The following is a 14,331-nucleotide window of genomic DNA, read 5'->3' as shown; positions in this document are numbered from 1 at the left end:
GCTTTATTATCAATATTCTATTCAGATGAGTGGATATTAGACTCGGGTTACACCTATCATATGTCCCCTAATCGGGAGTGTTTATATGATTTAGTATAACTAAATGAAGTGTTGTTTATATGGGCAACAATAATGCCTGTAAAACTATTGAGATATGTTCAATTCGATTAAATAATCAAGATGGATCAACAAGAGTTCTGACTAATCTCTGGTACGCGCCCAATTTGAAGAAAAATCTTGTTGGGAGTATTGAAATCTAAAGGATCAGTTGTCACTATGAGAGATGGAGTTTTGAAAGTCACATCTGACGCACTTGTGATGATGAAGGGCATCAGAAAAATAATTTGTATTACTACCAATGTAGTACAATTATTGGAGCAGTTGCAGTAACTTCTGGTGGCGATAATTTGGACCAAACCCAATTGTGGCATATGTGTATAGGACATGCTAGGGAGCAATCCTTGCAAATTCAAGAAAAGCAAGGGTTGTTGGCATGAATAAAAAAACCAAGCTTGTGAGTATGCCACTTGCTCCTTATTTGAAACTTAGTTCTCAATTATCTCTTAAAACTAATGGAGAACGAGAATATATGGCAAAAGCTCTATATACTAATGCAATTGGGAGCTTGATGTATGTGATGGTGTATACGCGACCTGACATATCTCAAGCAGTTGGAGTTGTGAGCAGGTACATGCATGATCTTGGAAAAGGAAATTGACAAGATGTGAAATGGATTCTACGGTATCTCTAACAAACCTTGGATATTGTTTTATTTTTTTGTACAAGATGAAGCACTTGGTCAGTTGGTGATTGGATATGTTGATTCTAACTATGCTGGTGATTTAAATAAGCATCGATCAATTACTGGGTATTTATTTACTCTTGCTAAAGCCCCAATGAGTTGAAAGTCTACTTTATAGTCTACGGTGGCTTCGTCTACTACCGAGGCAAAGCATATGACAATTTCAGAGGATGTAAAGGAAAAAATTTGGCTTAACGGGTTGATGTAGGACTTGAGAGTTGTTCAAAGTCACATTAGTCCCTATTGTAACAATCAGAGTGTTATTCACTTAGCAAAAAAATCAAGTCTACCATTCAAGGACTAAGCATTATGGCATGAGGTATCACTTTGTGCTTAATATCTTTGAAGAATGAAAAATTTTACATAAGAAGATTGCGACAACAGAAAATCTTGTAGATATTATGACCAAGGTAGTAACAGTAATCAAGTTCAATCATTGTTTGAACTTGATTAACATCTTAAAGCTTGAAACACCTTCAAGTGTACGATGCTTGTGAGTATAATTAGAGGCACTACATAAAGATAGCTTCATCATATTTGAGGAGCTGAAGAAGTTTAGTAGGCTTGGAAATATCAAGCCAAGGTGGAAATTTGTTACGTGTGGCTTGTATTTTTACAAGCTACAAGTTAATTAGTCAACAAGTGTTGAACAAAAATGAGTAGCCATCAAAGAATTTAAATTTGCTACCAATAAAAAAATTCAAGTTTGATTTTGCTACATAAGATGGCTATAAAAGTTTATGAAGTTGGCAGGTATTGACACCATTTTTCGCCCGGGCGGGGAAAATTTTAGTACGACTTAGGGGTTTTTCTTTGAGAAGGTTTTGAAATGTGAGGAGTCACCATCGACCTTTTGAGTTAGACAGGTTGAATACCTAAAATTTTTCTTTTAAAAGAGTTTTTAAGAAAACATCATTTTGAAAGATAAACCAGTCTATGTGTAACCAGAGATTCATTCTTTTTGTAATAAAAAAAGGGGCTCAGGGATCGATTACGTATGGGGAAGGATAAGCACCCCCACAACGCCCAAAATTGGTACCCCATCGATTATAAATTGTCTATAATAGTGAAAATCTAAGAATTTGAATATAAATTTAAATTACGATCCCATTATTCCAAATTCAACCATACAATTTTTATTTAACGGAAAATTCTAAGGAGAAATAAAAAATATTCTAATATTTTCAATCAAAGAGAAAATAATCCCTAAAATACTTTAGGACAAATATTTCTCTTTCCAACTGAAATAAAAATAATATAATAATTTCCCCAAGAATTCGAGATTAAAATAATTTGATTCGAATAAAGAAAGAAATTAAACCAATTTATCCAAATTATATGATTAGAAAAGATAAGGGATATTCAATTATTTAAAAATATCGAAACTTAATCCCTAATAAATTGTCAAGGAACCCCTAAAAATTAGGCTTAGCTCCTTTCAAATTCATTTGAAAACATCTAGAAACCCCTAAAAATCAGGCTTAGCTCCTTTTAAATTCATTTGAAAACATCGAGAAACCCCTAAAAACCAGGCTTTGTTTCTTTTTCAAATTCATTTTAAAATATCAAGAAAACCCCAAAAAATTAGGCTTAATTTCTTTGAAAGTTCTTTTAAAAATCATCAAGAACTTCTGAAATCAGACTTAGTTTCTTTAAAACTCATTTGAAAATCGTTAAGAAACTTCTGAAAATCGTTAAGAAACTTCTGAAAATCAGACTTAGTTTCTTTAAAAACTAATTTGAAAATCGTCAAGAAACTTCTGAAAATTAGATTTAGTCTCTTTGAAGATCATTTAAAAATCATCAATAAACTTATGAAAAATCAGACTTAATTTCTTTAAAAACTCATTTGAAAATCGTCAAGAAACTTCTGAAAATCAGACGTAGTTAAAAAAAAACACATTAGCTTGGTAACATGCCCCACTTCAAAAATGATGATTGTTATGTGTATTGAGTTCCTCAATTCTTGAGGTTCTGCTACTATTAACGTAATTCCTTCAATTTGAGGCTTGAATTCTGATTTTTCTTTTCTTTCTTTTATTTCCTTGGAAAATCTGTAAAATATGCCTTGATGCATGAAATGTGAATGCAATAGATATGTATTTATATGTACTGCATGAGGTTCTTATATGTAGAAATGTTTATAAGTAATCATTTTTTAACTTCAAAATAGAGTTCTCGGTCTTCGTTCACTTGATCACTCTTGTATGGAGTTTACCCCTAATATCAGGATGGTCAGACTAATCATCTGGAACAATCATGTCTCTCTCATATTCTATCTTTTGTCTTATTTATTCAACATGATTGTAGAAGAAATGTTTCATCCCTTGAATCCTTGTTGCGGTCAGGTAGATGACTGGGCCCCTTACACATCTTTGACTCGATTTTCAATCAAAATTGTTTCTCAAGAGTCTTTGGCTAATTACAACATGAATGGTTCAACTCAAGGTGAGCACTTTTTGTGTTCATCTTTTGACCATGGCACTCCAAGCGACAGGGGTCATTCACCATATCTGTTTGGTTTGAATCTTGTGATCTTAATGACATCTGGTTTAGGTAATGCCCTAATGTGGGTACTCGTGACTCTCTTCGTTCCAAAATCTTAATCTCGAATGGTTTTGCTTTAGTATCGCTAATCAATAATGTTATTGAATAACTTGAGGGATTCTCTTCATGATGCCACAATTAGATGGACACTTAAGAAGTAATCATAATTGTCTTTCATTTTTTCATGAGCTGGGATATGTGTCTTCTTCAACTAAGGTGATCGCCTGCTTCTTGACAACGTCACAATAAATTGTTAGAAGTTCTTCCCTCCAGTGAACACCTCCAAAGTTTTTCTAATTCGAGGAATCTTCTTTGGGCGATCCGAGCGACTAGTTGTCATCTCTCTTTTACGACTGTGGGGGCTTTGGACGTGACATTCATTCACCCCACTATATTTTGATTTTTGAATAGCTGATATTTCGTAGGCAGTCTTCAAATTCCCTTTTGTAATTACATATTCTACTTGTTCCCCACTTGACACAAGATCTTCAAAATCATTCATTGAATCTTTAAGTAACAACTCAAACAAAGGGTACATAAGGGTATTATGAAACATACGTGACATTTCCTTTTTTAGCATCAGAGGCTAAACTTGAGATGCTATGTCTCTTCATCTCAAAGTGTATTCTCTAAAGCTTTCTGTAGCTTTCATCTTCAATTTCTGAAGATCTTGACGATTTGGAGCCAAGTCTTTGACATATTTGTATTGATCTAGGAAGGCATTGGCCAAATCGACCCACGACTTAATTTGTTCTCTGCTGCTCATGCGGTTATACCACACCATTTTCAGTCTAGTAAGACTGTCATAGAAGCAATGAATCAATAAATCATCGTCATTGAAGTACCCCTCCATCTTTCTACAGAATATTTTCAAATGGATTAAAGGACAACTGGTACCATTATACTTTTCAAACTCAGGTACCTTAAACTCGTGGGGAATGACCAAGGTGGGGACTAAGCTTAGCTCTCTAGCATCTAAGTTTTCACGGGACGCCTCACCAGCTTTTATTACCTCAATCGACCCTTCTAACTGCTTAATTTTTTCCTTTGAAATGCTCGGTGACCACGAGATCTTTTCCCTTATCCAAATAGGATGCCAAAGGAGGTCAACCAACCTTGATGTGCCAATTTGTTGATGTCTTTCAGTAGAAACCTTTTCTCGATTGACAACCAATATAGTCAATACTCCAATTATCTGACCCAACATGTCTTCTTGAGAGTCTAATGATTGACTTCTCATCCTCTGTTGCAGCGTGACCATCTGATCTCGTATTTGATCCCTTAACTCTCCTTAGGACTACTCTATTACTTCTAACCTCTTTCCTATTGAGAGTGGAAGAGAAATGTATATGGGTGATCTTGGTATTACTGTCATGTAACCTTCCATAAATTATTTTGATGATTTTTATAAGGAATTCATAAAACATTTAAATAAATAAATGCAATACATGCAAAAAAAGTGTCAATTTAGAGTAACTATCTTAAATGATTTCATTGAACACAAATGGTTCAATACATCAAACCAACTAAATAACAACAACTGTGGATCTTAGCTTTCCTATCTCATTCATGAGCCAGGTTATTCCAAGCATGAGATGAGCCACCAATATGCTTCCTAAAATACAGTGAATAAACACACAGAAGAAATTAAAACCCTAACTGCATAATTTCTAATTCACATGCATTTATTCAAAAATAATCTATCGAATAAATTAAAAGATGAAGGTTAGAGTTCATTTCTCCATTGTGTACACTTATTTGGGTACCTATGGACAGAGTTTTAGCATGGTCTCAGATTGGGTGGGTTTCTACAGTTTACTATATGTAGAGTTTTGGTTCTAGGTGTAAAGGTACTCGAATTGCCCTTGTCGGTTCCCCCTTGGGCGAGCCAGGCCCTCAATCCTCACCCATTATAGGCTTAAGCAGATCGAGTTCAATTCGAGAGGGCATATTTCCCTATGTCTGACACGGAGAATAAATCCTCACAAAGACATAAGGTATATGAACCCCGAAAGTTGCTTGATAAGTCTGACACGGAGAATAAATTCTCACGAAGACGTCACTTTCACTCTCACTTAAAGGGGAAAGAGCTCGAGTATAGAGCTTTTATTATGTAATGCACGCGTTGTGTATAAGGAGAAATTCTCAAACCTTTGACAAACAACCACACTAAAATCGAGCTAAAACGAATCCAAAATTTCAATATCTAAAAATAAATAAAATACAAACATTAATATACAAGTATATAAAATAAAATAAAAATAATAAAATAATTGAAAGAAATCAAAAGAATCGTGAATTAAATAAAACTGAATTCTCAATTTCCAACTATAGAGATAATATATAATCGATTTGGGGCTTGATCCACTAAGTCCCTAGTGGAGTCTCCAAACTGTCGACACCGTTTTTCGCCCGGGCAGGAAAAACTTAGTACGACTTGGGGGTTTTTCTTTGAAAATGTTTTGAAATGTGAAGAGTCGCCATCGACCTTTTGAGTTAGGTAGGTCGAATACCTAAAATTTTTCTTTTAAAATAGTTTTTAAGAAAAATCATTTTAAAAGATAAAACAGTCTACAAGTAACCATAGATTCATTCTTTTTTGTAATAAAAAAGGGGTTCGGGGATCGATTACGTGCGAGAAAAGATAAGCACCCCCACAACGCCCAAAATTGGTACCCCGTCAATTATAAATTGTTTCTAATAGTGAAAATCTAAGAATTCGAATATAAATTTAAATTATGATCCCATTATTCCAAATTCAACCATACAAATTTTATTTAATGAGAAATTTTAAAGAGAAATGGAAAATATTCTAATATTTCCAATCGAAGAGAAAATAATCCCTAAAATACTTTAGGGCGAATATTTCTCTTTCCAACTGAAATAAAAAGAATATAATAATTTTCCCAAGAATTCGAGATTAAAATAATTTGATTCGACCAAAGAAAGAAATTAAACCAATTTATCCAAATTATATGATTAAAAAAATAAGGGATATTTAATTATTTAAAAATATTGAGACTCAATCCCTAATAAAATTAGGCGAATTGTCTCGATAAGTTTAAATAAGCGAATATTTCCTTTCCCTTCAAACTTAATTAATTTTAAATGTAATCAATTTTTTTAGGTTTTTCTAGTGGGATATTTATTTATTTTAAAACATCAGAAAATGACATATAGTTACTTTAAGATCGTCCCTTCTTAATATTTTAAAATAAATAAATACTACCCTTAATTCAATTATGTAATCGGTCGAGTTATGATTGTGAGGCTTTTAGGCGAAATAAAATGTCATGATTAAATACAAATGCCTAAATAAAATATATTTAAATTAAAATGGCAAATTGAATCATTTAAAGAAAAATTATAAATATACATATGGACTAAAAACAATTTAAGGTGCTTTAACTTTATTTTACTTAATATATATATATATATATATATTATATATATATATATATTACATGATATTTAGCATAGAACATACTATTTATTATAAAATATACTAAAATGTAAAATATAATATTTACACAAGGCAGTACATGCAATATTATATATATATATATATAATGTAAGTGAAATAAATATCTAGTACATAATAATGTAGGTGAAATAAATATCTAATACATAAAATATGTTTAATGATACAATATAAAACAATATACATATGGATTCATTCATAACATGACAAAATAAATGTAAAATAATTTTGAGATCATAAACATTAATAAAACAAATATCATGCCATGAAACAAGAAAATCATATAATAGGAGCACCAGAATCATAATAAAACCATAAATATATAGGACTAAAATGAAAGAACATAAATATCAGTAGCCAATCTAAAAAAATACATACAACGTAGGACTAAATTAAAATAATACAAACCCATGCATCCAATTCGCAAATCATATAAAATAAAAAGAAATGGTGACCAAAGCACAAAACACGCTAAATTTGAAGGGACATAAGGGAGATTTTCCCACGAACAGTTAACCAAAATATTACATCTGCTAAAGACAAGGACCACATAGCAATTTACCCATAAACTAGTGACCAGAATATAATGGGATTCCTAAAGTTAAAGGACCTATAGGTAATTATACCATAATTTAGTGACCTAAATGCAAAACACACTAAAGATCCAGGGGCCTTAGCGTGACTTGCCCCAAAATATAAAATAAAATATATTATCTCTCCCCTAATTTACATTATACCCGATCCTCCCAAATCCCTAGCAATCATCTTCCTCTTCTCTATACTCATGTAGCGACCATCACGACAGGCGACCCTCTGATGCATCGGAGTCAGAGGCGCTTCGACCACCCTATATGGGTGGCCATTCCACTCCGGCCTAGACCCCCACACAACGTAGGGAACACATGAGGACATCCCCTCATCCTTCTTAGCCATCTTGTTTCTTCAACCTATAACCGAGCAACGAACGAACACCATACGTTGTGGCCATTCAACCTAAACCGATCTAGTCCAACTCCGATTTACCTTCGGACTACACCGCTGACACTTGTCGAACCTCGACAACAAGCTAAGTTTCTAACCCCTCCCTTATCCTTTATTTATTTTTTTTGAAACCGTAAAAATACATGAAAATAAAGAACAAAATTACAATCTAAACTATAATTTGGTTACATTCCAAGAAATTAACAATTAAACAAATCATGTAAGAAAAGCTAGAATACCTTTGAATATTTTGCTTTCGATTCTAATTTTTGGATTGCTGAAAAAATTGTTTTTCGTTTTTATTGATAAAAATCCCCCTCCTTTACATTGTTATCTTCTTCGGGTTATATACCCTTACAAGCTAAATGAAAAAAAATTGAATTGTTTGTTTTTTTTGGATTATTGTTGCTGTTGGTGGCAGGGTATGGTCACAAGGTATAGGGATGCTCTGTTGGGAATGGTGGACGTGTTGGTGTGTAGCAACAGGGTATAGGCAGCAGCAGAAACCGGGTCTGGATCAGGTCGGATCCTGGGTCGGGTCGAACACTGGGCCTAGAACAGGGTTACCCCAGTGGGTTAAAAAAATGGTGCTTACAGTAGGTGACCAACTTTTGCACATGAAAAAAATCATCTTTAGTCCCTGAACTATTAGGTTATTTATAAGTTTAGTCCTTGAAGCTCAACTATAAATAGGCCTAAATACTTTCACTTGAAATCATCCCAAAAAAAGTTCTATCTCCCATTTATTTTCTTCATTCTTCCACTTTGTACTATTTTGAGAATTCTAAGTAATTTTATTTATTGCAATATTTTGTTGATAATAAAGTTATCATTCGTTGATGTTGCCCAAAGAGTAGATAATATTTTTGTTGAAACTTGTAAATTTGGTATGTTCTCTCCATTATTGTTTTTATTGAGTTTTTCTATTTTGTTTAAATATTCAATATTTTGACGGATTTATCTGTTGTGCAACTTTTGTAGTTTTGATCCTGACATTTAAGATCAATTTTGAAATTACGTTAATTTAGGAAATAATCCGGTTTCCTCAACACGGGTCACATACTTGATTGTGGTGGGTGAGTCTCCCAGCGAAGATTTTATGCAATGACAAGAACTTAAACTCGATACCTACTTAAGTGATTTCAAACTATTTATCACTTAAATCAATCATTCGGCAGTTTGCGTATGATTTTTAATTAATTTTTAAAAGAGATTTATTCCCATAAAATTGCAGTTTATTTTGCTAAGATCTCAAACTATTTTTTATTACTAAAAAATAATAATATCAAATCAGATGAACAGTTGAAGTATTGATCATTAGTATTTTATTCAAAACTGGATTGATAAGGAATGAATAAACTTTAAATACGTGTACAGTGAAGTTGGAGACAGAGAACCTTATCGGAAAAAGAGAGGAGGTTGAGCACAATCAAAGTTAACATCAAGTTAGTCCTGCGGGGGGGACCCAGGTCTTTTTCACGCATACGAACAAACGCCCCTCTTGGTTGTTCCGTGTACCCGGTCTCATTCAATTATCCAATTCAATGCATCGTCTTTGTTAGGAATGTCAATTAGGTGGGGTGAATGTTTTCCTGTATTTATTTTGTCAATAATGGGAAGCCGCGAGGCAGCCTAATTTTAATATTAAGGAAAAGTGTAATTGAAAATATAAAAAAATATAATATTTTTTTGTTATATGTGATCTAAAATATTAATTTTTAATATTTTTGGTTGAATCGAAAATATTATTAAGTTTCGGTCGTCAACAAAAAATATTACAAAAAATTATGTGTAATTGAAAAATATTAAGAAAAAATTAACATTTTAAGATGTATCGAAAATGTTATTTTTTTATTTTCAGTTGCGTCTATTCTTAGATTCAAATTAGACTGTTATCTCTTAGACATTTCCGTCAATAAAGTTTATTTTATTTTTGTTTTATTTGAGTATAAATTTTAAAACTACTTTTATCTCGTAATTCTTAAGATTAAAATTAATCTTGTTTTACCATTCACGCGGGTCTCGAGATTCATCTATTCTCAATTATTTGTTCTGTGATTAACTTAATTAAAGTATTTATAGGTATCAATTAAATAAATATAACAATTTTTTTATTAAAAAGTTATGAAATATTTGACCTTGGGGATCTCATCACATATGTGGCATTTTTCAACAGTTATCATTTTGAAAATGTTTAATAAGAAAAATAAATGTCCAAATTATATCTTTAATTTTAAAAATTTTAAAAAATCTTTAATTTTTTAAAGTTATAAAAAAACTTGAAATCATCAAATTCCTAAATTTTTAAATTTCCTTAAACAATTAGAGATTAGAGGCGAGTAGAGACTCGAGTGACTTAGTTTTGGTTTGGGAGACGATATAACCTTATCGACGACGGCAAACATATGGTGATAGAAGTTTATATTGAGTAACCATTTGGATATACTAAACAAGGGCATTAAAACTAAGTTATCAATTGAAGAAGGTTTTATATGGATTGAAACAAACATTAAGAGCATAGAACACAAGAATAGATGAATCCTTTAAGAGAAAGAAATAGGGGTGAGCGTTCGATCAAGTTGAGTCGAGTAAATAAATATTGAGTTATTCGAGTTGATGAGTCCTATTTAACAATTCGAAGTTAATTTAAAATTTCTTCGAGTCGAGTCGAGTTTATAAAATTGGAGTCGAGTCAAATTTTTGAGTTTCTATTTAAATTTAAATGTAAATATTTATAAAATTATGATATTATTTGATTTCAATTTAAATGGTCTTTTATAACCATGTACAATACATGTATATTTTTTCGTATTTTTTTCATATGTGATATACATATATCATAAAAATTCAAGGAACTCGACTCAAATTTAAAAATTAATCCACTAATTACTAAAAATTTTGAGGCGAGTAAGGTGATAAGATCGTTTGGGAAAAATTGCGTTACGGTGATCATCTTCAATATTCCAGAGTTTTTTCATCATCAAGGACTTTGGCTTATCTTATACAAATATGGTGAGGTGGTTGACTCTTTCATCCCTAATAAAAGAAGCAAGGGAGGAAGTAGGTTTGGTTTTGTTCGCTTCACCAGATTGGAGGACGCGAGGAAGGCTATCAACTGTGTTAATAGATCCAGGATTCAAGGTAATAAAGTTAGAGTTTTCATGGCGAGATTTCAACTTCGTGAAGCTTTCTGGAGAAAGAAGTTCTCTGGTACAATATCAGCCGAGGACAAGAGTAGAGTGGAGGATGATAGTCATTCAGAGGCTCCCATTGTCAGTTTTGTTGACGAGGAAAAACTCTTAACTCTCAGAGATAGCTTGGTAGGTTGGTGCAGAAAATTTATAAAAATGAAAGAGTTAGTTGCTATTATGCACAAGGAAGGCATTTTAGGTCCGAAAATTATGAGGTTAAGCGGGTTAGCAATTTTAATCAGATTTGAAGATGAAGAGAGTAGGTATTATACTCTAAATAATCAGATTGGGGCATTGAAAAACTGCTTTGACAAAGTGGAAGTATGGTCGGAAAATTTTCAGTGCAGCAGCCGTCGGGCATGGCTATCGTGCAAAAGGATCCCACCGTTTGTATGGAGTCATTCCACCTTCAGAAATATTGCAAGAAAATGGGGAGAACTTATCTCCATTGAAGAAGGGACCTTGAATCCCGGATCGTTTGATACGGCTTTGTTTCAGATTATTACGAACTGCCAAGTTTGCGTGGAAGAAACTTTTGATTTGAAAGTCAGGGAATGGACTTATACAATAAATGTTTCTGAGTTTGAACCTTGTTTCAGCCCAGAATATGTCTGGGTAGATTCATTTTTGTTGGAAAAGGTTGTTGCCAATCCGTTATCCACAGTGGGAGAGCTCGTTGGTGTTTCATCAGTAAAGTCTCCCGAGTTGGAAGAGACTCGTATGTTCTTAGACGGCTCAATGATGAGGGGTGAAGTGTGGTGCACAGATGCAGTGGAAGCGACTGTAATTCCATTGATTGCCAAAGAACATGCTGTTGGTATAGGTCCCGAGGCAGATTTTAATATGGCAGCTTCGCATGCTCCGCTATGCCAGAGGAGCGTTAATGTCAATGAAATGAAGACAGCTAGTATGGGGCTAGTGGAATGTGAGGTAGGTGCTACAGGCGTGGGTTTCGAGGGAGGTTTGGATGGGCAGAAGCAGAATGTGTCGAGTACTCAGAGGTGTGATAATATTTATGGTTTCTCGGTAGGTGGTGCAGTGCATGCAGGAGTTAACGTGGAAGGTATGGGTGTCGCAGAAGAAGGGATGCACTATGTTCCCATCTTTTCTAATTGTGGGCCAGTGGAGCAACACATTATTGATGAGAGTGTTGGGCTAATATCAATTAATAGGGATCCGGGTTTTATATGGGCGTCCAAATCTATTTCCAATTGCTCAAGGTTTCTTAAGGTGCCTATTGTTGAGGTGTCTTCCATCAGATTTTTGGATGAGGTTAATTCTACTGAAAACCATGTTAGAAGGTTTGGGAATGGCAAGAAGAGGAATAATGATCCTCTTAATTCATTTGTTGATTAGTCACAAAATTCAAGCTCGTGGGGGGCGAATCGGGTCAGTCTTAAAATTTCCAAGAGGTTATTCAACGCGAAAAGGAAGAAGCACGATTTCAAGGGTAGATATGCAAGTTTAAATGTTAGTAGCAGCGGTAAATATAATGGATTTAAAGGTGGGAAGCACGATGGTGGCAAGGAGGGCGTAACCACAAAAGCGGTAAAGGCTCTTATTGTTGAAGATGCTTTAGGGGTGGAATTCGTGGGGCTGAGAGGGGACATCTTGAAGAGGTTGGAAGCGCTTAGATCAAATGGGGTTATGGGCAAATTACTTATGGTCGAGGTTGTTACCAGTGGTTTCTGATTTTATTTGCAATCCGGAAGCTATCGTTCGTGGTGTGTTGATGGAGATTTTTGGTGCTGCGTAATAGTGCTGCTAGATTCAAACTTAGGGTGGTCCATTTCGGGTAGTGTTTCCGAATTGAAAACGGAGAAAAAGTTGAATATTTTTGTTTGGTTATTTGGTGCTCGTTTGGTTCGATGCTTACTTGTTGGTGCTGGCACATTCAGTAGTGGGTGAAGGATTTTTTCATCCTACTTTTGATTTTGGCTCTTCTATTTCTAATACAGAACGCTTGATTTCAAACGTGTCTTCTGTCGAGAGTCTTTCCATCGGTGGTTGCATTAATTTTCCGTTAATCAAGATGCTTTCGATCTATACATGGCTCATCCATCTCTTTTGTTGTTCTTGTAGCCATGCTGGGGTATGCATAGTGGTTCAGTGGCGTTGTATCCAGGTTTTATGTTTCTGATCAGTTCTCTGAATTAACTAATCACTTGTTGTCTCGACTCTTGCCCGGTGTTATCTGCCTAAGGTCTATTATCTTATGTATTTTGCTCTAATATGTCGGGGTCCTGTCTTACCTTCTTTCTAGATTAATAAGTTGTGGTGTTTTATCTAGTAACCATTGTTAGGCTTATGCCCAACTGTCTTATGTTTCAGAGGTTGTAGCTTGGTTTTGTTCTACGTTTGGATGTGTGTAGTTCCTTTTTGTATTTCCTACAGGGGGTAGTATGTAGCTATATTGATGTAGCTTGTTACGGACTATTCTAGTGGTGTAGTTCATGGCTTTTGTTCCTGTTGTAATAGGGTTCTTGATCGTACCTTTTTTCCATCCCAAGGTTCACTCTTTTTCCTCTACTTAGGATTAAGGAGGTTTTTTAATGAGGTCTTTGGGGTGGTGTACTTTGTGATATCTAAGACAAAGTACCCATTTTTCAAAAAATAAAAATATACAACTTGATTTAAACTTAAAATTTTTTTGAGTTGAGTCGAGTTTATGAAATTACAACTCAAAATCAATTTGAGTCGAATTTTCTCGAGTTGAGTCAAGTAAAAAAATTGATTTTTTCGAGTCTAATCGTTGTTTTACTCACCCCTAAAAAAGAGTTCATACTAACATACCTTATATGCTAAAAAAATAAAGACAATGATATCATGATCATGTGCTTATATGTGGATAATATCATTTTCATCGGAAACAATCTAGATATATTTAATTATTAAAAAAAACTATGACTAAAGAATTTAAAATGACATATATTGATGAAATGTCATCCTTTCTTGGACCCAAGGTGAAATAAATGCAAGATGAATATTTATATCTCAAGAGAAGTTCGTAGAGAAAATTTTAAGCAATTTCAGAATGAGAAATTGCAAGTAGGTAGCCACTCCAGCAAAACCAAACATAGAATTAAGTATTGATTCAATGAGAGTTAATAAATTCGACATTGTTTAAAAGCATCATTAAAAGTTTAAGTTACATGACCATCACACGATTATACATAATATATGTTGTGAAATTGATAAGTATATTATTGGAGAAGCCAAAATAAGATCATTAGATTACAACAAAGGGGATTTGAGTTGTCAAATGTATAATAAATCGTGGTTTGTTTTACACACATTTATAAAATAAAAATTTGATTGATTATTTCAAA

This window comes from Hibiscus syriacus, unplaced genomic scaffold (assembly GCF_006381635.1).
Source record: "Hibiscus syriacus cultivar Baekdansim isolate YM2019G1 unplaced genomic scaffold, ASM638163v2 tig00110890_pilon, whole genome shotgun sequence".
Classification (NCBI taxonomy): Eukaryota; Viridiplantae; Streptophyta; class Magnoliopsida; order Malvales; family Malvaceae; genus Hibiscus; species Hibiscus syriacus.
Note: the sequence above shows the minus strand (reverse complement) of the source record.